The 24,069-nt window shown below is 45.9% G+C and overlaps 1 long non-coding RNA gene across 1 annotated transcript; it reads left to right on the forward strand.

Moving 5' to 3' along the window:
* The first annotated feature begins 40 nt into the window (after window positions 1-40).
* LOC116797516 lies at window positions 41-23,858 on the forward strand. The gene is made up of 3 exons (XR_004360670.1): window positions 41-99; window positions 1,733-1,804; window positions 23,763-23,858. It is a non-coding gene; the product is annotated as an uncharacterized LOC116797516 (long non-coding RNA).
* Window positions 23,859-24,069: the final 211 nt, after the last annotated feature.

Genomic DNA, 24,069 nt, shown 5'->3' on the forward strand with positions numbered 1-24,069 from the left:
AGGCGTTCACATGCCAAACCGCTACAACGTCCTTTCAAACGGCAGATCAAACGGGCAGCACCACTTCAGAGGGCCAGCGACGCCTGCAGCAACCGGTTGGTATTTACCTTAAACAGCAAGGAGAGAGGCAGAGGAGGGGAGGAGAAGAGAAACATCAAAAGGGCTGGCAGAACCGGCTCTCCTGAATCCTCTCCGTGCTGTTCCCATAGGAAAGGGGTTTCCCTCAAGTTCAGGCCTTTGGGATCTGCACAATTGCTCTCAGCACCATTTGCTGTCATTTTCCATTGGATGTACTTTTAAACAAGCTTCACAGTCGGCTCTTTTAAATAAACATGAAGGCAGCAGCTGAGTAGAATACAGCTGGAGTTTGCAGACATGCTGTTTGATGTGTTCCATGATGCAGGAGGTTGTGTGTGATCCTACAATTAAAGGCTCATCACAGTCCAGCCCAGAAGGGTTAACACAACTTTTCCTTTCATGTTTCCTGACTGTGCAGGCTATTACTGGGTGCTCCTTTTACTCCTGTACAGCCTTTCCTAAATCTCCCACCAGTGTTGCAAAGAGCAGACTCTCCTCTCACCCTCTTCCAAACTTTCAAAAGGAAAAAAAGCCCTACCAATGACCTGGTGTGGGGCAGAGAGGTGTCTGTGCCCATTTATGCACAGAGCCAGTGCCAATCCTGGGAATGCTTGAGAGGAGACACAGGCATTAATCAAAGCAATTTTCCACTGAGAGTGTTCTGCAAACAGTCCTCAGCCTTCCACTTGCATGCCTTCCCATGGTGGGTGCTGTGCAGTGTACACAGTTTGTGTTTCCCTCTGAAGTTCATAGCACTGTCCTTTGGCAGTGGCACCGTCCTGGACTGGACAAACCATCCCCCTGTTACACTCTGGTACCCCCTCAGCTGATCTCAGACACACCAGAGCACATTCAAAGCAACTCCTCTGCTTGGGTGTCTGAGTGGCTCTAGCCTGGTACTGCCACGTATGACACCACCTTCAGCTCACAATAGTGACAGCCCACGAAGTCCTAAAGCTTATCCAAGAGCACAGGGCATCCCAAAGACCAAAATGAACCCATAGTCCATTAATTCCATTCTGCAACAGGGCATTTCATCAGGAAGACTGGAAGCTATGCCATAGTTGGGGCCACTTTTGGCCTGAGGAATCCACAGCAGCCCCTGGGGCAGGACTCAGCTGGTCTGGGGGCAGAGCTGGGCCCAGGGATCAGCCACACAGCCCCGTGTTCCTTCACAGCAACCCCTCTCTCCTTCCCTCCTTCTCTTTTCTCTCACCTGTGATTCACTAATCACAGCATAATCTGCTCATCACATCTGGGCCATTCTCTGCTAAGAGGGAAGGTTTAAATGCTCAGGGTACCATGTTAATATAGCACCCAGGTCTCTGTTTACCTCTCCCAAAGCTTCCTGAGGGACTGCACACTTGGGAATACAATTTACTCTGTGTTTCTAACCCAGGAGCAGCACTGTGGTGCTCAGTGCAGGCAGAAACATGGTGCAAGTGCTGAGGGAACACAGCAGGCTCCTGCATCCCCCTGCCAGAGCTCAAACACACAACCAGAGCTACTGGGGGCACCTGATGGTGCAGCTGCTCAGGCAGCAAGACCCCAAAAGCATCCAAAGAGCTGAGAGACCCTTCCTATTCACAGTCAGACACCCAAACTGCTTGGGTGCTTTGAACAATTTGCTGGATGTGTTTCTCTTCCTATATAGATGCCCTCGTATCTTTGAATTTTGTCCCAAATCGTAGTCAGTCAGGAATGCTACAGAATTCCTCACTGGAGGGTAGGTACTAATAATATCCTAATAACCTGTGAGAGGTTAGGTTGGAAGAAGCCCAGCACTTTTTCTGGCCCTTCTCTTTGGGATTTAACTTGGTATAGCTCTATTTTCCCCAACCAGCACCTCCATCCCAGTAAAAAGCAGGTCAGATACAAGTTTCTGAATGCCCTGAACTGGCCTACCTTGCCCTTAGCAATTCCTCTGATGTAAAGCAAAGTCTCACCGTGGCATGAATCATGTTTATCATAACAAGAAACAAAGAAGGAAGAGAACAAAGGAAAAGGGAAAGAGGAGAGAAAACAAGAAAGGAAAAGACAAACAGAAGAGTGAAAGGGAGGGATATAGATAGACCCATTAATTTGCCTCTGTTTGCTGTGGGATTTAAACAACAAGCTGCAATGTCTCTGGTTTATCTTGGTTCCTCAGCTGTGAAACGTGCTGTGCTCCAGTGTCTTCTGAGCTTTAGAGATTTGCCGGGGAGCTGGGAATGAAGCAAGAGGCTCAGCAAACAGAGATAGCAGAGGCAGCTTCATACATCACACTCAGAGGAAATTCATTCCTTTCAGCGCTGCCCATGGGTGAAATTACATTATATTCTGTTTGGATAATTGGATGTCATATACCACCCGACTTGTTATGGGATGGCATCTCCTTCCCTAGGGAGGGTATCAGCAGCATCCCAGGACACAGAGCACGAGGCACAGGTCCCATGTGTGTGGGGGGGGAAAGTGAGGAGTTGGTGTTGGCTCCAAGCAGTCCTGGTTCCAAAGTGGATCTCTCAGGGTCAGGTTAGTAACGGAGAGGGTGAAAAACAGGACAGGAGCAAGAATGAGACGGAGAAATGAAAGGGAGCAAATCTAAAAGGAGAGAAAGGAGAAAGAGAGGGGAGGGCTGATTAATTTGGAGATTTTTTCCCAGCACAAACACAAAGCATTCTCTCAAACTGGGAGCTGGGATGCAGAGGTCTTTTAGCTACAAATTCACGGGGGAGACAAGCCTGTTCCCCTGAGCAGGAGCAGGTCACATAACATTTGCCTGTGGATCCTGCAGAAATACAGCAGTTTTCTCTGCTCTCTGTCACTGAGGATCACAGAGGCATTCCAAGTCTCCCAGCCATGCCTTGCTGCATTTTATATCCACCACTTACCCAACATTTTGTCTAAAATGCCCTCAATTTCCCTCTCATTGTGTCCTTTCTTGCAACACCTCACTCCAGCTCGTTGATGGCTTTTTAATAGCACAGTTAGAGTTGTCACACAAGCCAGAGGACAATTTCATGTGTCATATTGTCCCAGAGCATCCTGGGAACTCCATCTGGCTCAAGTGAACTTATTTTATTGAAATAATCTCTCCTCCCTGCTAGTTATTGAATCGTCTTGGCTCAATGGCCTCGCTCAATATCAACTTTTCATGCTTAATAATTAGTGCAGAGAAAAGAGTTTCATTGAATAAGTGTTTAATGTCACACATGATTAGGAGACACAGAGGATGACCTAACTAGGAATTCAATTTGGGGCTGTGACTGTTCAGATGAGGGACAATTAGGGACATGTTCTAGACTGTGGATGTGTGCTGGTGAGCGCCTGTAAAGTTATTCATGGGAGCTGCACCCTTCTCTCCCATGCCATACACTTCAAGGCCTAGAAACAGATGTTAGCCCTTATTTTTCCACCCAAGGAATGTGCTTCTTCAGAAATCTGTGCTGCTCTCACTTGATTGCAACAATTGCTGCAATTCTACTTTTAACTTGATAGAGCCACCAAGTTTGGAAGGAATTTCCAACCAAGCACTAAACAGGCAAATACCCAGTTTCACTCTGGCCTTTAAGCATCAGTGTGATGGTGTCTGGGTCCCAAACCACAGGCTCATTTTCCAAGGAGAGCAGGAATTCAGGAACTGACTTGCCACAGTGAGTCCCAGATAAGCTGTAGAAGCAAACCAGGCAGCAAGAAGTGATTTGTTTGCCTGGCTATTTATTTATCTCCCCATTACCAACCACTCCCTACTCACCCACTTGTGCCCTTCCAGCCAGGACATTGTGGGCTGTGTTTGTGCCTGATATATTCAGTCTCCAAAGGCTCCCTGCTAATATCCCCTTTTACCTGTATGGGAAAATGAGATTCAGATAAAAAAAGAGACAAACCAACAAATATATTTGGGAGTGAAGATGAGAGACAGCGCTTAATTATTCTGGGGGATCCTCTAAATGATTTTTCCTTAAATTGAGTTCTCCCCGTTCTGGGATTACAGTCCTGGCTGATAAACTCTCCTTCCTCTGCATATTTAACTGGTTACAAATGCTCTGCAAATAGCTGTGCTCTCCATGCTCAGAGTGACTGAAATCCTGTCTTAGAGCACTTCCTACAAAAGCGATTTTTCCCACTTAAAATTCACTAACACACCGATCTACCACATCTTCATACATATCACACACTGCTCTCAGGAGTGATAATAAGAAAATTTGCTCAATGAAACCTACTTTCCTCCCTTTCTCTGGCTCCCTCATCCCTCTTCTCACAGAGCCTTTCCCACCAACTCTTCAGTGCAACATTTCTGATAGGATTTGGAAGGCATTTGATAGCAGCTGTCAGACCTTTACACCTGCACACAGCCCACCCTCTGCTCCTCCCCAGAAACGAGCACATCGATCTGCCCTCTGCAGCATGTATTTCATTTTCCTGGGACTTCTGATCTGCCCACTTGTCCCAGAAGAAAGACTGACAAGATGAGAGATGTGTTCCCTGTTTATAGTCATATTTTATGTGCAAGAGATTGATTTTCTGTAGCAGCCACCAGCTTCTCTATCTGGAAACCCAGCAGTGCCCTGAACAGCCTCCTATTCCTACCCAAAGGATGCCTGTAAACACAGAGCACTGTTCCTCACCCTGGGGAATAAACCAGCAGGAAACCCAGCTCACCTCTGTGCCTCTTAGTTGGGTCTGTGGGTGTTTCTTTCAGTGAGCCAGAGGGGATCTGGACACTCAGCACCATCCCCCAGGCCATGAATATTTAATTTTTAATGAAACAATTGGGAGCCTTTTTATTGTGCCAGTTTCCTCCCTGCAGCAGCAGGAGGGAAGTGAGGGGCAGCAGAACACATCAGGGCTTGTCCAGATTATCAAAGGGAGATTCAGCTTCAGAAGGATCCCAGGCAGCAGGGATCTCTCTAGAAAAAAGAAGCCTTGATTTCTCAGCTGTTTTAGGGTCCCTGGCCAGAACTTCAGCTAATAGGAGTCTGCATCTTGAATAGGATCATTTCAGAAGACTTTCATCAGCTGTTTCTTCTCCACCTCCTTTCCTCACCCTGTATTATTCATCCTGGGATGTGAACAGTGCAGCAAGATGGCTCCTTCCTTTCCAACCTGATCTTCACAGACAGACACATGGAATAATTATGCATGCAGGCACTAAAAAGAAAAATCACTTGGATGAATTAGAGACTTTATTTCATTGTTTATTTGTGGGAGTGAGAAACTTACTGTGGAGCAGACTGTATTGCACATGGTAATGAAGCACAATTACCTATTCTTCTCCATCTCAGATGAGAACAAAGAAGCCTGAAAGTCCTCGGAAGGTGAAGGAGAGGGAATTAAAACCAGATTCAAAGTAAAAGGAGAAAAAGACCTTTGAAAGAAGTGGAGGCACTGGGAGCTTACTTTGCTTGTGAGACCTCTATTAAAATCAGACATTTTTTCAGAAGCTTCCAGCCCTAGCAGATAATTAACGAAATTAAGATGAGGATTTGCTGCTAAATATTTGCTCATGTTACTGGGGAAAGAGACAGTGCCAAAACCACCTGGATTTTTATGGGCAAATAAATCAAGAAAGAGAAGTGTCTCAATTACTCAGACTACAGAGGGGAATGTACTTCTTTTTACAACAGCGGCTTTTCAGTAAAGTTAAAAATTCATCACTTTTCAAAGCAGCCCACTGCTTTGCAGTGTTTAAAACTCTGGGACAGTCTCTAAAGCAGTATATCCTGTAATCAAGAGATAGTCAAAAGGCTGACATTTTCAAAGCTGCGAGTGGATTTGGATGCTGCAGCTGGGAAGGAGATGATGGGAACCTTAAACAACCTCTCTCCAAATCCTGCAGGAGCATCAGGGCCACATGAAGCCATCGTGGCAAGGGGTGTTAGGCAGGATTTCCTCAGGCTCTGCCTCCTGCTGTGACAGGGGGTGTGCAGCACATGGAGCTCCCACACCCTGCTGAGCTCCAGGGCAATTTGCTTCTCTGATTAATCGGAGTCATTTCGACTTGTACAGAAGACACTTTGTAGATTTTCCAGCTCTGTCAGTTTCTAAACCCAAAATTAATAAGTCAGTCCAAACTGAGAAGACAGGCAGACAGGGTTAGTCCTAAAACTGTGTTAGGCAAAGGGCCAGGGTGACCAAAATAAGGCTTCCAGCTTTAATGTTTGTGCTTCACTGTGCTATTGGGGGTCAGTAATCACTAAGGAAAAGCTGGGCAGAGGCATCAGTGTGGTGATCATCCATAAAACTAGTGACACCAACCACCAGAACATTTGGAAACCAATCCACAGGATGCTCACAAGTAGCCTTAGCCTTTAAAAAGGACTTGAATCCATATTAAGCAAGCTACAGGAGGGATGAGTTTAGCCCCTTTTATAATACTCTTAAGCACAGTGTTAATTCAGAGACAGTCAGGCCAGCCTTTAGGTGCTCTAACACTTCAGTCAGACTGGGAAATGCCAGCCCTTCAGCTCCAAGCTATTTGCACAGTGAGCAACTATTAAATCTTTTTCTGCCCTGGGCAACCACTTGCCTGCCAGAGGTTGCCCCAGGGCCCAGTTCAGCTGGGAGCTGGAAATGCCATCTGCAGGAATGGCAAGTGCAGTTAAAGGAACTGAGCTGCAGACAAAATACAGGGTGACCAGCTCCCACCTGCAGCCCAGACACCAAAACCAGTGTGGATCTGGGAGGATCTGGCTCCCTCACACCACCCTTTCCTATACCAAGGGGTTTCCAGCACAGGTTGTGGTACATCTTCTGTGGTATCACTACCCTGGGAGAGAGCAGAAGGCAGAACAGACTTCCAGTCCAGTCTCCCACGGCAATCCCCAGGTATGTGGGGGTGAATGACATACAGTAAGAGCAGGTCATTACATCTGCACTGACAGTGCTAAAAAATGGGGTCAGCAGAAAATCCAGAGGTTTTCCAGGGGTCTTGCACTCAGCAAGCAATTGCAGGTTAGTGTGTGATAGACCGAGAGGCCACGTCGAGGAGACAGTTAATAAAAGCAGGACTAGGGGAATCAATGTATTCTGACACACCAGAGACAGATTGGAGAGAGGGACAGATTTAATATCCCAGCGTTATCCTCTCCCAGCCTAAGGGCCCTGCAATTGATTGAATAAATTAAAGCACTGCTGTGGATGACACAGAGTTAAGGTCATATCAGCACTTCCATCTTAACTCCCTGTATCCTTCCCTCTGAGGTTTTCTTTTACACGTCTTGGCACAGAAAGCTTACTCATGGGCTGCAATTTGGCCAAGGAGATCTGAGCTCCCATACAATTTTGCTATTACAATTTCCAAGAAGAGGAAAAAAGGCAAGAAAAGGAGAGAATTACAGAAGGAGGATGAGATAGTTCTATCTGGTGTGCTTTTGAAATCAAGGGATAAACAGGCCATGTCAGCCTACTCATAAAACTACCATGTGCTCATTCTGTGTCATGGTCAATCTCTTTTTGCACATAGTGAGCAGAAAAATAGACTTTGAAAAGAAAAATGTACAGAGAATTCAAAAAAATATAGTTGTAGGCCAAATTAATCTCTGCGTAGCTTCACTTGCATGCAAAATTATTCATTCTTTTGTTACTAAAAGCATCTAAGGTAATTGCAGATGAACAGTCTTCCACTTTTATTCTTTATTATCTCTTGGCAAGTCTCTCTCGGAGTCATCAATAGGATTTTATGTCACAACAAATCTAGCTGCTCAAATAGAGTCGGGTGCTATGACAGAACTGGGCCCCCACTGAGCTGGTCTGATCATCAGTATTCCCAGGGCACCTCTCACCCACATACAGAAGAAACAGGTCTTGGGAAATGCTCACTATTTTCTTTAAAGCACCAGGCACACTCATCTGAGGGAAAAAACTAACCTTTACCCTTCAGAAATGTACCACGTCTCTCACAAAATGAGATTTAAAACCGCCATTTTCATTTTGACAGGCTGTGTTGTTGTCCAGACTCCTGCTCCAACCACCACTGGGTCAGCAGCATCTCAGATGTTCCCAAAATGCTACCCACACATCTGCTGGTTAACAAACAGCTAACCAGTAGAGCAGGCTTGGAAAGTTGTGTATAACAGATGAGAGAGATTGTGCAGAGCAAACGGTCTCTGCTCCGCTTAGTGCTTGACATCACACCCTCTGTGAGCACACCAGCAACAGCAACAGCAGAACCTCCCTTTCCCTCCTTTTTTAATTTCAACTCACTGTGCATAAAGCTCCAATGTTAAAAAGGCAGCACTGAGCATATTGCTTGTTTTAGCAATTACCCATCTGACCCCAACTCCCTCTTTATCTTTTTAGCAGCGTCTACAGAGCACCAGGGAGCAGCTTCGACCTTCTCCCTGTGTGAAGAAGCAGGTGCTCAACAACTTCACACAGCACAACATTTCACCAGACAACACAATGGGGAAATTCCCCACCTTTCCCTGACTGTCAACAGCCAAGGAGCAGGATGGTTCCCCACACCTGTTTGGAAAATGGCAAGGCTTGGTGTTTAAACATGAGAAAAAATGTACATGAAACAGTTCAGGGCACCATTCACAGAACCACAGAATCACAGAACAGTTTGGGTTGGAAGTGGACCTTGAAGACCACCTCCTTCCACCCCCTGCCATGGGCAGGGACATCTTCCACTAGACCAAGTTGCTTGAAGCCCTGTCCAACCTGGCCTTGAACACTTTCAGGTATAGGGCAATCATAACTTCCCTGGGCAACCTCAGTTTCCGGACAAATGGCAAATGCCAGGGCCTCACCACCCTCACAGGGAAGAGTTTTTTTCTAATATCTAATCTAAACCTACTCTCTTCCAATCTGAACCCATTCCCCCTTGTCCTGTCCCTACATACCCTTGTAAATAGTCTTGCCTCATCTTTCCTGTAAGTTCCCTTCAGGTACTGGAAGGTCTGAAGATTCAAATAAGACATGAGGCAAAGCCAGCTGGACACCCAAGGGAGACACTGTGCACCTCCCCTCTACACCAGGGGTTAAAGACAGAGAGTCTGAGTCACCCCTGGATGAACCTGCATTTAAACCATGATTTTATGGGGTGAACACACCAGTGACCCAGGCCCTCAGTGTCAGCCTCCATGGGGACTTCAGTGGCTCTGTCAGGTTGTGTCTGAGCCCATGAATGGATGGAACGTCAATGCCCCCTTCCACAAATCAAGGTGTCTCATTCAAAACATTGCACTTGCATGATAAATAGAGACTAATTAGACACTCAAAGAGAGGACAAATCTAATTTGACTAGAAGGATATGGAGAAATCAATGCAGTGCTGTGGCAGCAGGGAAAGAAGCCTTTTGTGCTGGTTAAAGCAGAAGCAGAACATGACCTGTCCTTTGCACCCTCCTGGCTTCACTGCTCCTTTACATTTACACCAGTATGCAAATAGCCCCTGGTGCTCCAGCATCCTTCACACACCCCAGTTGTGCAGGGAGACACAGACTCCACATTCACTGTGCCTATATTTGTTATTTTTTAAATCTGCCGGAATGGTCACAGTGAGTTTACCAGCCCTGCTTCCAAAGCAATGTAAATGATGGATTTAATCTGCCACAACCCAGCCATCACCCCTGGAAAAATCACACACCTTCTTGTGAATAATGGGAGCCTTCTGATGGATTTCTCTAAATAAAACAGAGCACAGGTGGCTAAAGAAATCTTTGGAGGCCACTCTTTAAACATCAACAGCTCATGGCATCCTCGGGCACTGGGAGCTTATGAATCTCTCTCTGAAGTTAATGCACTCATTAGTTTTAGGCTGAGGGAGCAGATGGTAGCAGACTTGCTTCTTCTTGGACACAAGTGGTAGAGGCTGCACCACCCTTCTTTAGAGGCTTCGAGACATTAAAGAAACTGGTAATTAATCTAAAGATGTGTGTCAAAAGATTTCTTTCCCTCTGTGAGTTCTGGGTGTCAAGAAAAAACAAACGTCAGCTTCCTGGCTCTGGTTTTTATTAGAATCATACATAACTTAAGAATAGGAAAGTTCACATACTTCAGGGTACAGCCTCAGGTTTGAAATTCATCCCAGGCTGAGCCAGGGGTTTGACAAGACTTGCAAAATTTTGAAGGATGATTGGGTCCAGTGCAACATCATCCAAGATCCAATTTCAAACAGAAGGTGGCAAATTTAAACCTGGCATCAGTTCTGATCAGACCTCTGGAAATTCATGATTTCCCTTCAGAAGACTGGAAACAAGCCATTCTACAACAGCTGCTGCTAAGCCAGGTGGAATTGGTGATTTCAGCTAGTTATCTGTTTGCACTCAAAACAAAAATGGGGAGATCCTCAACAAAGTGCAGCTGGAGGAGAACCGAAGGAGAGTCACCTCTGCCCACCTGCCCTGATCCTGATACTCTCCATCCATGAACCAGTCCAACCACAGTGACTCCTTTAGTGCAGCAGGACAGAAACCTGCACCTGATTTGGCTCTGATTTTGGTCTTCATCTGAAGCCTGCTAAGGACGACAAACCCTGACCATTGATTGAGAAAGTCCTCTCAAAGTGTCTGATTTTCAGGGCAGAACTTGCTTGAGTTCATACATTCCCTGTGATGACCCTGGGAGCAGGAGCTTTTGTCAGCAGCAGCCTGGCTCCTCCACACCAGTTGGCATCCACTGCTGGGTGGTGTCTGCCAGGGCTCCCTGACAATGGAGGGACACATGAGGAATTCTTCTCCCTGCTCCAGCTCACTGTTCTCTCCCCCAGCTTTTATCTCAGGGACAGGAGACAACTGCAGGCTGATTGAACAGACTGACTTTTGACTGAGGATCAAACTCACAGCTCAGTTTTCTTGATACTCCTGCAGTTACACCAGCAGAAAATCTAACTTTTTTTCCTGGTGTTTCTGTGACAGATTGTGCTATTGTGCTGTACACAATGAAGTGTGTTTCAGAATGCTGGGAAGCACCTAAAATGGCCGTCTAGCCCTTCGTACCCCGGGAGCTTCTATGCAGCTGCACAAATTGATTTGAAAATGTGTGATCCTGGGGTTCTCTCTTAGAAAAGGTCTATGAAGAGGTTAGGTTGGAGAAATAGCTTGAAGAATAGTTAAGTGACAGGCTTGAAGCATCAGGCACTTGCTGTTCTCACCACCTCAGACTAGAGAGTCCTGATGCTGCCTTGGATCAGGCCCTCAAAGCACTGCTGTGCCTCCGTCTGTGCAACAGGTAATGACAACCAAGTTTTGCAAAGTCGTTCTTTGGCTAAACCAACTGAACACTGAGATCTCTGTATAATTGTAATTACAAACAAATCTCAGCAGCTATTTAAAATCAGGCTTCAGGATGTAAAAACTCAGTGGATTTTAGTAGCAGTATTAGTGCTGCCACCATAGCCAAGGCCGTTTGCATACTCTGTGCCCCAATCCTGTAGCTCCAATAATCAAGGGAATGTTTAGTCTTTGAGCTGTAATATTTCTTGCCTTTTAGGATTCATCCCTGACAATAATTAAGTCTCATAAGGATGAAACTTAAATGAGCAGTAGCCTTTGGGGATGGTATTAGCGTGCTAACTGTGTTTGTGGTTTAAATATTAATGTCAAAGTGTAATTACCATCCACTAAGTTTCAGGCTGGTGTTTGAAAACACAGTGAGCTGAGCAGGAAGAATGAGCTGTAGCAGTTGGAAGCTTCTATACCAAAAGGATTAAAACTTAAGAGCCGGAACAATTTCTCCACCGGCAGAGCGCAGGAGGAGACAGGAGACACGCTTGGTGGGTGTTCTCAGTGCAATCCCAGTGTGTGGTGGCTTCCCACTGCTGGTGACTCCAGGCATGGCTCCCACCTCCTTCACCCAAAACGGTGAGGCAGAAACCTCAACGGCAGCGACGCTCTAACACCTCCTCTTAGGGGAGGGCAGGAGTGCTGTGTCTGCCTCACCATGGCAGTTCAAGCTACGGCTGCATCCCAGAGGGAAAAGCCTCATCAAATTGAATGTCACTGTCCTTCTCTCCTTGTAGCCTGTTTGCTTATTCCCTGGAGGCTGAGCAAGGATCCCCCTGAGTTCCCAAGTTCCCTCTGGGTCTGAGTGAGGGAGCACGTAACTATTAGTTCACTTATCACATCTGGGCTCCCTGTGAAGTCTGGCGCACTGCTGGAATTCCCAGGGAACATTCAACATCTGGCAGATTGGAGCCTGTGGTAGCAGAGTGTGCAGAGCATAGGGATAGCAAGAGCAGCAAGGAGGGTGGTGGTGAATGCATATTAGTTTTGGAGTGGGAGAGGGGGATTCTGGGCGTGCTGGCACTTGTTAGAGAAAGGCTGCGCTGCAGCGGAGCCACAAACTGTGAGCCAGACACAGCAACAGTCCACTCTCCCTCTGGGTCTCCAGCATGAAAGAGGGAGAGGCTGTAAGTCATTTCACTTCATATCTGTTCGTTTCAGACAAATAGAGCAGAAAAGTCAAGGCAGGGAAAATGGAAAGAGGGCATGAAATGGAGCTGACTCTGTAATGGCTGGGCTAGCCCGGCCAGTGGTTACAAGCATTAATAACACATAAGCTATTCCCACTACTCCCAAACCAAGTGTGGACAGGAGGAGAAAGCAAGAAAGTAATGCAAACAAATCTTGCAGAGTATTGCCCAGAATTAATTCCTTTTTCCTATACACAGCTACCCTGACCCTCCAGGGAAGATCTCTCTCCAAGGAATGCTGAAATGTCCCTGTTCAGGATCTCCTTCCACTAGAACTTATCCTTGTGCCCTGGATAGGATCAGGTGATCCCTACACCTTCTCAGCCCTCTGCACAATAGATGAGGGGTTAAAGATGATTCCTTCAACACTGCCCTTTGCCTCTGGGGAGAGCAGAGCTCTGAATGGCCATGAAGGCCTGGTGGGCCACAGATAAATCTTTCATCCAGCATCTGTTGTAAATCCCAAGGAATCTAATGGGATTTAGCAATTTACTCCAGCCAAGGTTTAGATGATCAAAAGAATTTCTTCAAGTTAACAGCACTTAGGATGAAAACTAGCCAAAATCTTCAAATACAGTCCCTCTGTTGGATGCAGCCATTATTCTTTCTTTTTGAGTTTATATGCCTTTGTTTTTATCATCTCTCTGAGACAAGGGGAAGGAAAGAAAGAAAAGTTTAAGAGCATGGGCAAATTCTGCCTTGCTCAGCTTCAGCCCTGAGACACAGCTGCCTCCAACCTCCCAGTGACACATCAGCCTTCCCAGATTGATCGATAGCTGGATTGCTGGGAAAGACTCATTGCCAGTGCCCTAATGACCAGAAACCTGCCAGAGGAACTGCAAAATTAACTCTGGCTCTAAATAATTAAGGGTTAGGTGAATATTGTCTGCCATTAACTATTTCAGCTGCCACTCCAGCTGCAGATTCCTCCCTGCCTTCATTATCTTCAGCTGCTTTGGGATGGGACAATGCACCCCTATCAAGACAATCTGGTCTCCTGGGTTCTATTTCTGGCTCTCATCTGGTAACATTCACACAAACCCGGTGCATGCTTTAGGAGGAAACAGAGTAATCCAAAATGGATCCAGACCCTCGTTTGGAACACAGAGCTTTCCTCTCTCCCTGCCTCTGTTTCCCCTCCTGTAAAATGGCTTCCTGCTCTCTGGAGAGAGCAAGGGATTTTTGCTGATGTTTGGTAAGAGGCCATAGAGCAGGAATGATAAATGACAAAGTAGATTTCCTGCTTTTCCCCAGCCCCTGACTCTTCACAGCCCCTGAGCTATGCCCTCATTGTTCCCTTGCCCCAAGGGTCAGGTCCTGCCTGGCACTGAGCATTTCCTGCCTCCATCCCAATCCTGTCTGTAACTGTAGAGTGAGAATAATAAAAAGTGATATAAATACTGCAGTCGCTGGGAGCTGGGGGCAGTCATTGCTTCTTAAAGGGAACTCAGGACAGTACAGGATTAGATCCCACTTACTTCTTTTCCTCCAGTTCCTCCTGCCATTTTCCAGCTTAGCCAGTCTCCCTCTCCCTTTCCAGGTATCTTCCACAATGTCCCTGCTGTTCAAACCCTGTATTATCCCAGCTGGGAGGCCAGTCCTGGACAAAGCATCCCATTGCCAAGGAACGTGTGCACTGTCTGCCTGCCCTGCTCTGATTTCATGCTGGAATTGCTTGTCCTCCCACGGGCAGTGTAAGCTGACAAAAAAAGTGTAACCTGGATAAAGTCTGAGCTCCGTGCATGGGCTAATCCAACTGAAATGCAGCCATGTGTAACACAGAGCAAAAATCAAATTTGTCCTGCCAGATGAGCCAGGACTGTGCTGGTCTCGTTCAGTGCTTGTGGAATTACAGCTGCAGATGGCACCTGGAGCTGCCTGCAGAGATGGCAGAGCTGAGGAGGGAATGGGTCAGGAACAAACTCTGAATCCTTCCTGCTAGAACACCTCTCCAGGACAGAGCCAAGACCTGATTAAGGAGCTGCTCACACTCAACTGACCCTGCAGGTGTGCAGAAATGTTTGCTGATGCTTATGGAGGGCTAAATTCACACACAAAAATAAACATACTACAACAATGAGCTTAGTGAGCTTAAAATAATGAAACAAGACTGAAGTATGGCTCTGCTCCCTTCCTAACTGGGACAGAACTAAACAATCACCTATATATTTCAGCTGTAATTTCTCTAGCAGGAAAAAAGACACAACAACATCAACACGTCACTGGTGTCCCTCTGATCTGCACCAGAAAATGCTAGGGATAGGAGGTGTCTCAGTGCCTGTCTGGTGATGACCAAGACATTCCCAAGGCTCTTTGCTCTTGCCTATCAGCCCCCACACTGAGTGGAACAGGCATGTTTTGGCAGAGATAGTTGTTTAATCCTTATGCAGAACTGAATGGTTTATTAAAGCAGAGGTGTAGGTAATGTGTTCTGGGTTAGTGGTCAGCTTTGCAGTTAAACTTCAGCTCCACGGGGGAGAAAGGACAAAAGAGAAACAAAAATGAGAAACAAAAAAGAGAAACAAACTGCTGGGTTACACTAACTTAATCCCCAGGTTCTATGAGCGTTTGTGCCTAAAGAATCCTTCCAACTCCACTCAGAGAAGAGCAGCTCCAGTGAGCATTGGAGCTGGAGCCAAATCGTGCTTCTGATGAGACACAAAAGGCTTTTCAGTTTCAGAGGAAACCACTAACAGCATCTAACAGAGATCAGAATTCAATCCAGCTCTCTGATTCTGGAAAACAAGAAAAAAGCAGCACAACATTAAAATAAAATCTTACATAATAAGCAGAGCTGATTTGTCTGTCAGTGCAGGTGACAATCTCTCAGACTGTCATCTGCCTTGACAGCTGTCACCTGGGACTGACATGGGGAGAGAGTGCAGTGCTGTCTCTGCTGCTCTCCCTTGTACTGCTCTCCAGGCTCATGTCCTCGTCCCCACACTGAGAGCCTTTTTCCAGCTCTTATGTGCATTTGATATTCACATCTATCGATCCAGGTCTTTTGACTCTACCTTACAACATGACTTTTGCTGACAGTGTTCACTTGAGATTGATTCACCAGACAGATTTTTAATGTACCAGTCACTGAGGTGGGACTTCTGGGACAGGGCCTCTTCTGATGTGATTTGGAAGGGATCCAGATGCTCACCTGCATCACCTCATGCCCCACCCCGTCACTTCAATTTTCCCCTGCATCTTTCTTCTCTTCTTTTTGCTGCCTCACAACTTGTAACCCTCGCTCCACCATTCTACTTGTTTATTCCTTTGACAACTTCTTTCTTTCAGATACAAATGCCTGATTACTGCTGACCTCAGTGGGAAACAGGGAAACCAAGGCAGGTATAAAAGATGTTACCTCCAGCACCTGTGATGGAGTTACTCCTACATACACTAGGACTGAACATGAAGTGAAGAATTCCAATCAGGAAAGTGGCCACCATCTCTGAAGGGAAGGACAGAGTGTTTACCACTGGGCCAAGAAATGAAATCCCCAAACCCTGTGCTAAAGAAAAGATGAGCATCCTTAAGCCTGCAGAAAGGGAAGCTGCAACACAGGGCTGTTTCAATCATTACAGTAAAGAAGGTCCTTGACATAAATCAGGAAGATTTTGCTTCCTTTGATACTGGTAAAAATCCAGGATAAACACCACAGTTTCACTGGGATTACTTCACATTCATGCTGATGCAAATATTAAAATGTGTCAGGACGAGAACCTGCAGTGGCACATCCACCCTCCACCTGCTGCTGCTGCAGCTCCTTATTAGCAGCAGGATTATTGACCAAAGATCAGTACAGCACTTTATCAATTCTTTTTCCTTGTTCTCTCCGTCCCCCTCTCTGGGTCTCATTTATAGCCAAGGGAAGGGGAAAGAAACAGCATCAGCAATTTCTGACTGCGATGAAACACAAACTCTTCTTCTCAATCTTCCCTGTGAAGCCAGCCCTGGCTAACTGGCTGCTTTCTCCCTTTTCATGAGAGTGACAAAAACCTAGTAGATGACAAGGGCATGAGACAGAGAGAATTCTGCTGGAATTGATGAGCTGGTGTGTCGTTGTGGTGCTCCCAGGGCACAGTGGCTTCTGACTGTGACAGACTCACTGGCCTTCACTGGGAGCTCTGGAGAGAGTCCAGAAGTACCTTTGCACTAGAGCACATTCCAGCTTCCTGTTGAAATAAATATATATGCTGCATGCTGCAGGCAATTACTGTATAAATCACTGAGAGCAAAATCCAGAGTCCCAAGCATTAAACTCCAAGAACAGAGGCTCTGCAGGTAAAGCTAAAGCAAAATTCCTTGAGCAAACTGCCGTAGTAATTCCTTTATCTTGCCTAATTTGGTAGGGACAGATGGATGGCTGTATATATAGACACATACACATTGCTTTCCAGGTTTCTGCATATGACTCCTGAGCATCCCTATTGCTTTAGCAGATGTATCACAGGGAAGACCGAGAATCTCCTTAATGATCAGATTCTTATTATCACTGTTTGCTCCTGTCTTAGATCATTTGACACTCCTTCCCACTCTGTGGGATTCCCTGATGATAGAATCTACTAAGCACAAACAGCTACAGCTACAATGTTAATTGGTGTTTGTGCTGCAAACACTGTGTAACTACATGGTCATTTGCAAGTTTCCTTAGATGAGTCATTAATGATATTTAATGATATCAACACGATTCTTTCTCCTTGGTTTAGTTCTGTTTGGACTTTACAAATTGTTGCCGTGGTAGAGAGGACAACAGACATATTTCATGCCCACCCCCTGCCACGGACAGAAGTTACTTCTTCAGCTCCTTACCTACAACGTACTTGGCTACCAGGATGTTCTTGACAGGATTATTTAATTACCTCCCTGGCTGTGACCTGGGAACATCTTTTAAAGCTGTGTCTACAAGCTGCAGCAGTTGGGGGTGGCAGCATTGCATCTTCCCTGCCTGCTCATCTCCTGTGTGACAACACACCAGCACCCCCAGCACCCTGCCATGCTGCTCCTGCTGCCACCATTTTGGGATAATGGGAATACCACGTCCCCAGGGACACAGGGAAGGCAGAACTTTGTTAGAGCAAGGGCAGAACCCGCTTTCTTTTGTTGCTTCTGGCTCTGCTGCGTTTCTGAAATAGGAAAATGTATTCAGGGAGTCATTTCTCCGTTTTTCAGGCCTGCAGTGAGTTTGTGCAGCCCCACCAGAGACTCACATGCCATTGTCAGTAACCAGGAGACACAGCTTAATACCTCAGAGAGCTCAATGCACTGTGTGGAAGCACTCTGGCTGCCAGCCATGGTTCTGAAAGAATAATAATGGAAAAAAATGTGCTTGCTACAGGGACTGCAGACCTAAGGGAATCAAAACGCTATTGATCCCAGCCCATCCTGTTCTCATTACAGTCTGCTCTGCTACTGGCATCAGGAGTTTTGGCAAAATCCATCATTATTAGCAGGGTAAATACATCTTTAGGTGGCATAAATCAGCATCACTTGCTGTGCCAATTTATGCCAAGTGTGAACACAGAGCACTCTGGTGTGTGTTTTGTGCAGAGGAATAGTATATGGGGTCACTGTGGAAGGCTCCAGTATGGCTGAGGCTTGCAGAGCATTTGTTGAACTAATCAGCTGCACCATGCAATCAGTGTCTATTTTTCCTCACATAAATAGGGATGCACGAGGGAAAAAATGATTGTTAAATACTCATACAGCAGGTTTTTAACAACAGCAGATTTGAGACCAAAAACACAAGTACAAATAAAGCTTCCCAGCTGCTTATGAGGGTTTTTTTCTCTTCTGGCTGAATAAATAATCACTTTTGCCTCACAGAGTAAATATAAAACTCCTCAGAAATGGCTACTCAACAAAGCACCAAAGGAGCCCAGCACTTTCAGAAGGAATTCCCCAAGAAACAGCAAATGCAGGAGGCAATGAATTAAATATTTCTCTCTGTTCCTCTAGATGTGAGACACAACTAAAAATCTGAAGTAGTAAAGAAAGAAATATTTAATTACTAAACCGAATGAAAAGACAAGAGTGTGGCAGAGGGAATGGCAGATGCTTCACCCTGGAGTCCTAAATAAAAGATAAAAAAACTGCAAGACATTACCCAATCATCTCCACAGCAGTTCAAGTTTTAAAGCAGGTCTGCACGCTACAGCTTTACTAAAGTGCACTGGGTAAAATACCAGAAGTACTTTGGAGAAGGGATTACCACAAGAGAGGGAAGGAAAAAAGCAATATATCATTGGTTTTTTTCACACACACAGGAAAACAAAACCACATAAAGACACTGGGTGGTTTGAAGCCACAGAGCTGAGCGGGTGGCAGCGTTGGCAGCTGGTGCATTCACCATCAAACCACAGTGCCTTCTATTACTTGTCTTTCTTTTGTTTTTCTCCTTGTTTTCCTCCTTGTTTTTCTTAGGAACATGAAGCTTTAAGCCATTGCCAGACTGGGAGTTGAGCTTATGAATCAAAGAGAGGATATGACCGTATAATCTTTTTCAACCCATCTCGTTGTAAGGTGGTTTCTATTCATTTAACATCCCTCCGTGGTCTTTATTAGCAAACAAAGTGTGGAGTGCTTCACATGCTCTGTGTGAATTTTTATGAAGGAGGAGAAGAGCAGCACAAGATAGATGTGTCAGCTGGGAGGTCTGGGAGATTGGCTGTAAGAATTTTAAGGAGATAATTTCAAGAAAACAGTAATCAAGGGAGCTGAAAGGGTGGGAGAACGTCATAAAAAGAAACAAGCTGCTTCTCTCAGCAGAAGGAACTGGGGTGATAAAATTCTCTGAGGGTCCCAGACTGGTTGCACTAATTCTAGAAACTTTAGGTATTACAGCAAACCAGCTCCCAGGAAGATGCATTTTTGGAGATCATGACTGGCTCCAGACTAAGCACCTCCATAAATCCTGTCAGCTGGAAAATGGTTTGTTTGTTTTAAGAGAAAATTATGTGACCAAGAAAACCCAATCTTTTCCTTTCTCCATTTTTTCTCAGTTAAAACATTTTAACAAGGAAGCTGGGTTGTACAAGGAGTGTAACAGTCAGGCCAAAATGAGTAAATTCTGCCAGCATTAAAGCTGTAAAGAGATCAAATCATCCCCAAAGACCCACTTCTCCATTACAGCAAAATCCAGTGAGTCTTCTCCACCTCCATCATTCCAGGATAGCAGAGCACTGGATAACACCTGGCACTCACATGAGCTTAGAAGATTTGTGTTCATGGCAAAGTTCGTTTGTGTTACAGCTCCAGTGCACTCATTAATTGACTCCTGTCCAGGCACAAAGTCCCACAGTTTCTGTATTGTGGTGTTTAATCTCAAACTGATTAACAGAGAAAATGAGCACAGCTTGTCTGAAATAAAGGTAAGGAAGTTGAACAGTATAATTCAGTTCTGTTGGCTGCCCTGAAAAAGCAGGGAGAATGTGAGGCTGTGGTCTAGAAAAATGAGGCTCTCAGGATGTTCTGGCTTCCAGCCAAAGCAAGAGTTAAAATGAACAGGTAGAGTGAGGGAGGGAAAGAAATCATAGGGCCCAGCTGATGGTGCAATGCAATTCCCACTGCACTTTCAAATCCACTGGCACAGATACTTGAGAATAATGAGGTGGCATTTTGATAAAAGGGAAGGAGGTATGGTCTGGGCTATTTTGAGGTGCTATCAGCTCTAAACCCCTGCAATAATCTAACATGGGGAGGACAGTGATCAGCACTTCAGCCAGACATTGCTGCACAGAGTCCAAGAGCCTGTGGTTAGCTTAGAGTGTGCCTTTCAGAGAGACTGCTAAGGTGAAACCCTGACTCTATTGAACCTGCTGCCAAAATGTTCAGTAATTTCAGTGCAGAACTTATGCCTGAGTCTTGATTTACTGACTTCCAGCAAAAGAATTGTACCCTAGTTCTCCACTGCCGGCTCTGGGCTGTGCTCTGTGCACCAGGATCAGTCAGGACAGCTCACCAGGGTGGGCACTGAGCACATCAAAGCCTCAGGTTTCCTCATATCCTTGACAAAAAGACCCCACTGAAAAAGGCACAGCTCACTGTGCTCTGCTGAAGATGCACAAAGGGGGAACAAAGCTCATCCCGTTCATTTTCTTGCCTGCATGCCAAAATTGGTAGTTCTCTCATCAGACATCTGTGTGTGTTGTTAAACAAGCCCCACAAGCTCCCCTTAGGTGCCAGCAAAATGCTGAAGGGCCATTGTGCTCACATCTGCATTGTTCTGGAATTGTGAAGGTGCCCTTAGAAGAAGCAACTTAATGGCTGTTAATATAGAATTGAAATCACAGGAAACCATCCCTTTCACCAATCTATTTTCTGTGCATCCTCCCCACTCTCCTCTGGTTCATCCATCAATCTCCATATCTGCCTCTGCTTTTTTGTCCTTTTTGGTGCACAAAGGCTTTGCTCAGATGACAAAAAACCAATGTTCTTCTTCCAGTCTCTGGAATGAAAGTCAACATAAAGCAGCTCCTTATCTCCAGTTTTAGTTTTTTACACCTTCAATTATTCCAGTAGCAAATTTTAACTGACAATTACAGCCACTGATGTGCATGCAAGGTGCTTAAAACCTGCAGTACCACTGCATTAATCCACACAGAGCCTGGAAGCCAGCCAGGGGCTGCCAAAGGTGGCACTGCCAATGCACCCAAAGGAGGAGGTTGGGGAGACCATGCACATAGGTTCTAGCTACACATGGCCTTTTTTTCCCCCTCTGTTCCCACATTTCCAGAGCTCCAGAATTAACAGCCACAGGTTAGAAAAAACACATATAGGATGTAAAGTATGAAAGCACAGCTGCAGAGGTTAAACCTGTCACTATTATGATGTGAAACAGGGCTGCCTTTGCACAGACAAAAGGATTTACAGACAAACAGCAAGACTTCTCTGTTAAACTAATACAAAACCTGATTTCCAGCAGTTTATTTGAAAACAGATGGTGATGATGGCAAAAAGAGCCTTCTCCTATAAGGCAAGCAAAACTCTGCTGTTTGGAAGTGTAGAACATGAAGGCCTTTATTTTGCCTTGTGACATGGAAATTAATGAGTAGATGAGGATTGCTGAATAAAAATTCCTTGGGGGGGAAGAATCACTTATCTCCAAGAACATGTTCCACTCGTCATCCTCTGGCAGGGGACATCTTTGGTACAATGGCAGATTAATCAGTGGAATAGCAATGAAGGGAAAACCTTTCTCTTCCAGGTAATGGTTCTGGTTGGCCAGCAGTGATCACTGCCCCAAGGTTTGTTGATGGCCTCAGGTCGGACAAGTCGGTTGTCTCAGACCTGTCTTGTTCCACAATGCTAAAGGGAACCACAGAAACAAGCTCACAGCAGTAACTCCAGGGCTGTCCCTCATAAAGCACTTCTGGGGATTTGGCTCCAAAGAAAGGTGGCAGAGATGTGTGGATGATCTGTGCCCCACAGCCTGGAGCACACGGTGCCAACACCACCAGCAGCTCTGCTGTTCCCAGAGGAAATGCTGGTTGTGGCAAGGTCAAGGACAGCCCCCCACCATAAATACTGACTTCTCATGGCCAAACACAAAAGTGCAACAGCACTGGGACAGTTATGCCTCCAAAATCTAGACAGGACCCTGCCTGATGCAAAGGAGCACTGAAGAGCACTGTGTGTCCCTCTCTGAGGGCAGGTGGCTGCAGTGGCACCTGAGCAAAGGCTACTCACCCCCCCCCTCTGGCAATCAAACCAAGTCACCAGTTGCTGACTTCATTGAATCAACACTGTGAGGTTGAATCAGCCACATGCTGGCACTGCAACACTAATTGTTTTCAAATACACATTGTAATAAAAGTCTAATTAGCACCCATCTCCAAAAGGAGCTGATGCCATGTAGGATGGCTTTGCAATGGTGACAAGCAATGAAGGATTACACACATTCATCTGCTTTTCTTCTCACCACGTTTTCTTGGGTTTGTGGTAGAGGTTTTAAATAAACACAAGAAAACAAGAAGGAAAAAGCAGGTTGACGAACAGCATGAGATATAATACATTGATCAGAACCTTGGGAATGCAGTCCAGCAGAGAACATTTAAATAACACAGGGCTACAGAGCTCTGAGTCAAGTGTGATGCCCCTGTGCAGTCTGTATTGCTCACAGAAACACCCAGGTCTGTCTGTGGTGCACATAAAGGCACCACTCACCGAGTGTGAACCCACACCCCCTCCAACCCTGCAGGCAGTGATCCCACAGCACACACACAGATGGCCCCAAGGCCCAGCACACACCTTCAGCCAAAGGCACATGTGCTGTGCCACTGCAGCTGGTATCACACCCACAATCCAGGCCCTTTCCAGCCCAGCTGCAACTGTTGTTGTGGGTTACAGGGAGAAAGCTGCAGTGGGAGAGTCAGGCAGCACCAGCACAGGAAATACAGCCCCAGGGGAGGCACAACATCAGCATGATGAGGGATGGCTGGAGTTATGGATATATTGCTTCTCCTTCCAGTCCTGCTGAGCACAAGGCAGAGCAAACCCTGAGCTACTGAACTCGTGTGGTGACCTCTACAATTTGCAGCAACCACTGCCTACATTATTAACAGCACTGCCTGTGCCAGGGACTGACCCTGCTCCCAGCCAGGGTCAGGGTCCATTGATTATGCCCTGTGAATTAGTTCAAACTGGGTGAATACAGAAAAAGTTGCCACAGGGCCAGTGATCAGAAGATGGGAGTAGCTCCTGGAAACATGAGCATGTAGTACCCTCATCCCACACAGCTCATGAATAAATGGTGGAGCACTTGCCAGCCATCTCACCCTGGCATCTGATTCATCAGCCTGAGGGCAAACACAGAGAAACAGTGTAAGAAAGGGAGCCCCCTTCCCAAACCTACCTGCCAGCCCCTGGCCACATTTGTGTGAGCCAGCCAGACCCATGTAAACAGAAGGGAGCCAATTAGCAGCTGATGTGAACGGTTCAGTGGAAAGTTATTATTTAAAAGCTAGTTAAGATAATTAGGGGGCAGTTTAATTAAAACATCAACTTAAACACAAAATGAATGCTGTAGCTATCAAGCCCAGCAGGATACACAGCTAGCAGATTCCCCTGGGAAGCTGCTAATTAGTGTTTGTGGTGACTGCTAATAATAAATAAAAACAATAATATTCCTATAAGCCTTAGAAATTTTAGGATGTTGGGTCCTTTCTGTCCAATGCATGCCCACTGCTCAATCCCTATTGCATGCCCAGATAGTTTAAACAGAGTATCTGAGAAGATTAGAAAGCTGTAGTAACTCAGACTAAGTTTTTAAATGTCTTGTTTTCCCTTTAATCCAGCAGTCCTTGCCAGCAGAGAGAACACCACTGGAAATCCCAAGAACCACCCAGATGGGTCACACTGCAGGGTCACTGCTTCATGCTGCTCATCTGCTCTCATACAAGGACCACTGCCACAAACAGGTTGTTTATGATCAGGAATTAAAAGAATTCTGATACCAGAAGCGATATAGCCTGGGAAATGCTGTTCCTGGATGCACATCTGCAGAGTCCTGGGGCTCCACTGAGAGCTACAGAAAGGCAGGCAGAGCTGGAGCCCACCTCTGTGACACCTCTGATGCTGTGCCCCAGCCTCCATGGAGGGATG

Source organism: Chiroxiphia lanceolata, chromosome 22 (genome assembly GCF_009829145.1).
Source record: "Chiroxiphia lanceolata isolate bChiLan1 chromosome 22, bChiLan1.pri, whole genome shotgun sequence".
NCBI lineage: Eukaryota > Metazoa > Chordata > Aves > Passeriformes > Pipridae > Chiroxiphia > Chiroxiphia lanceolata.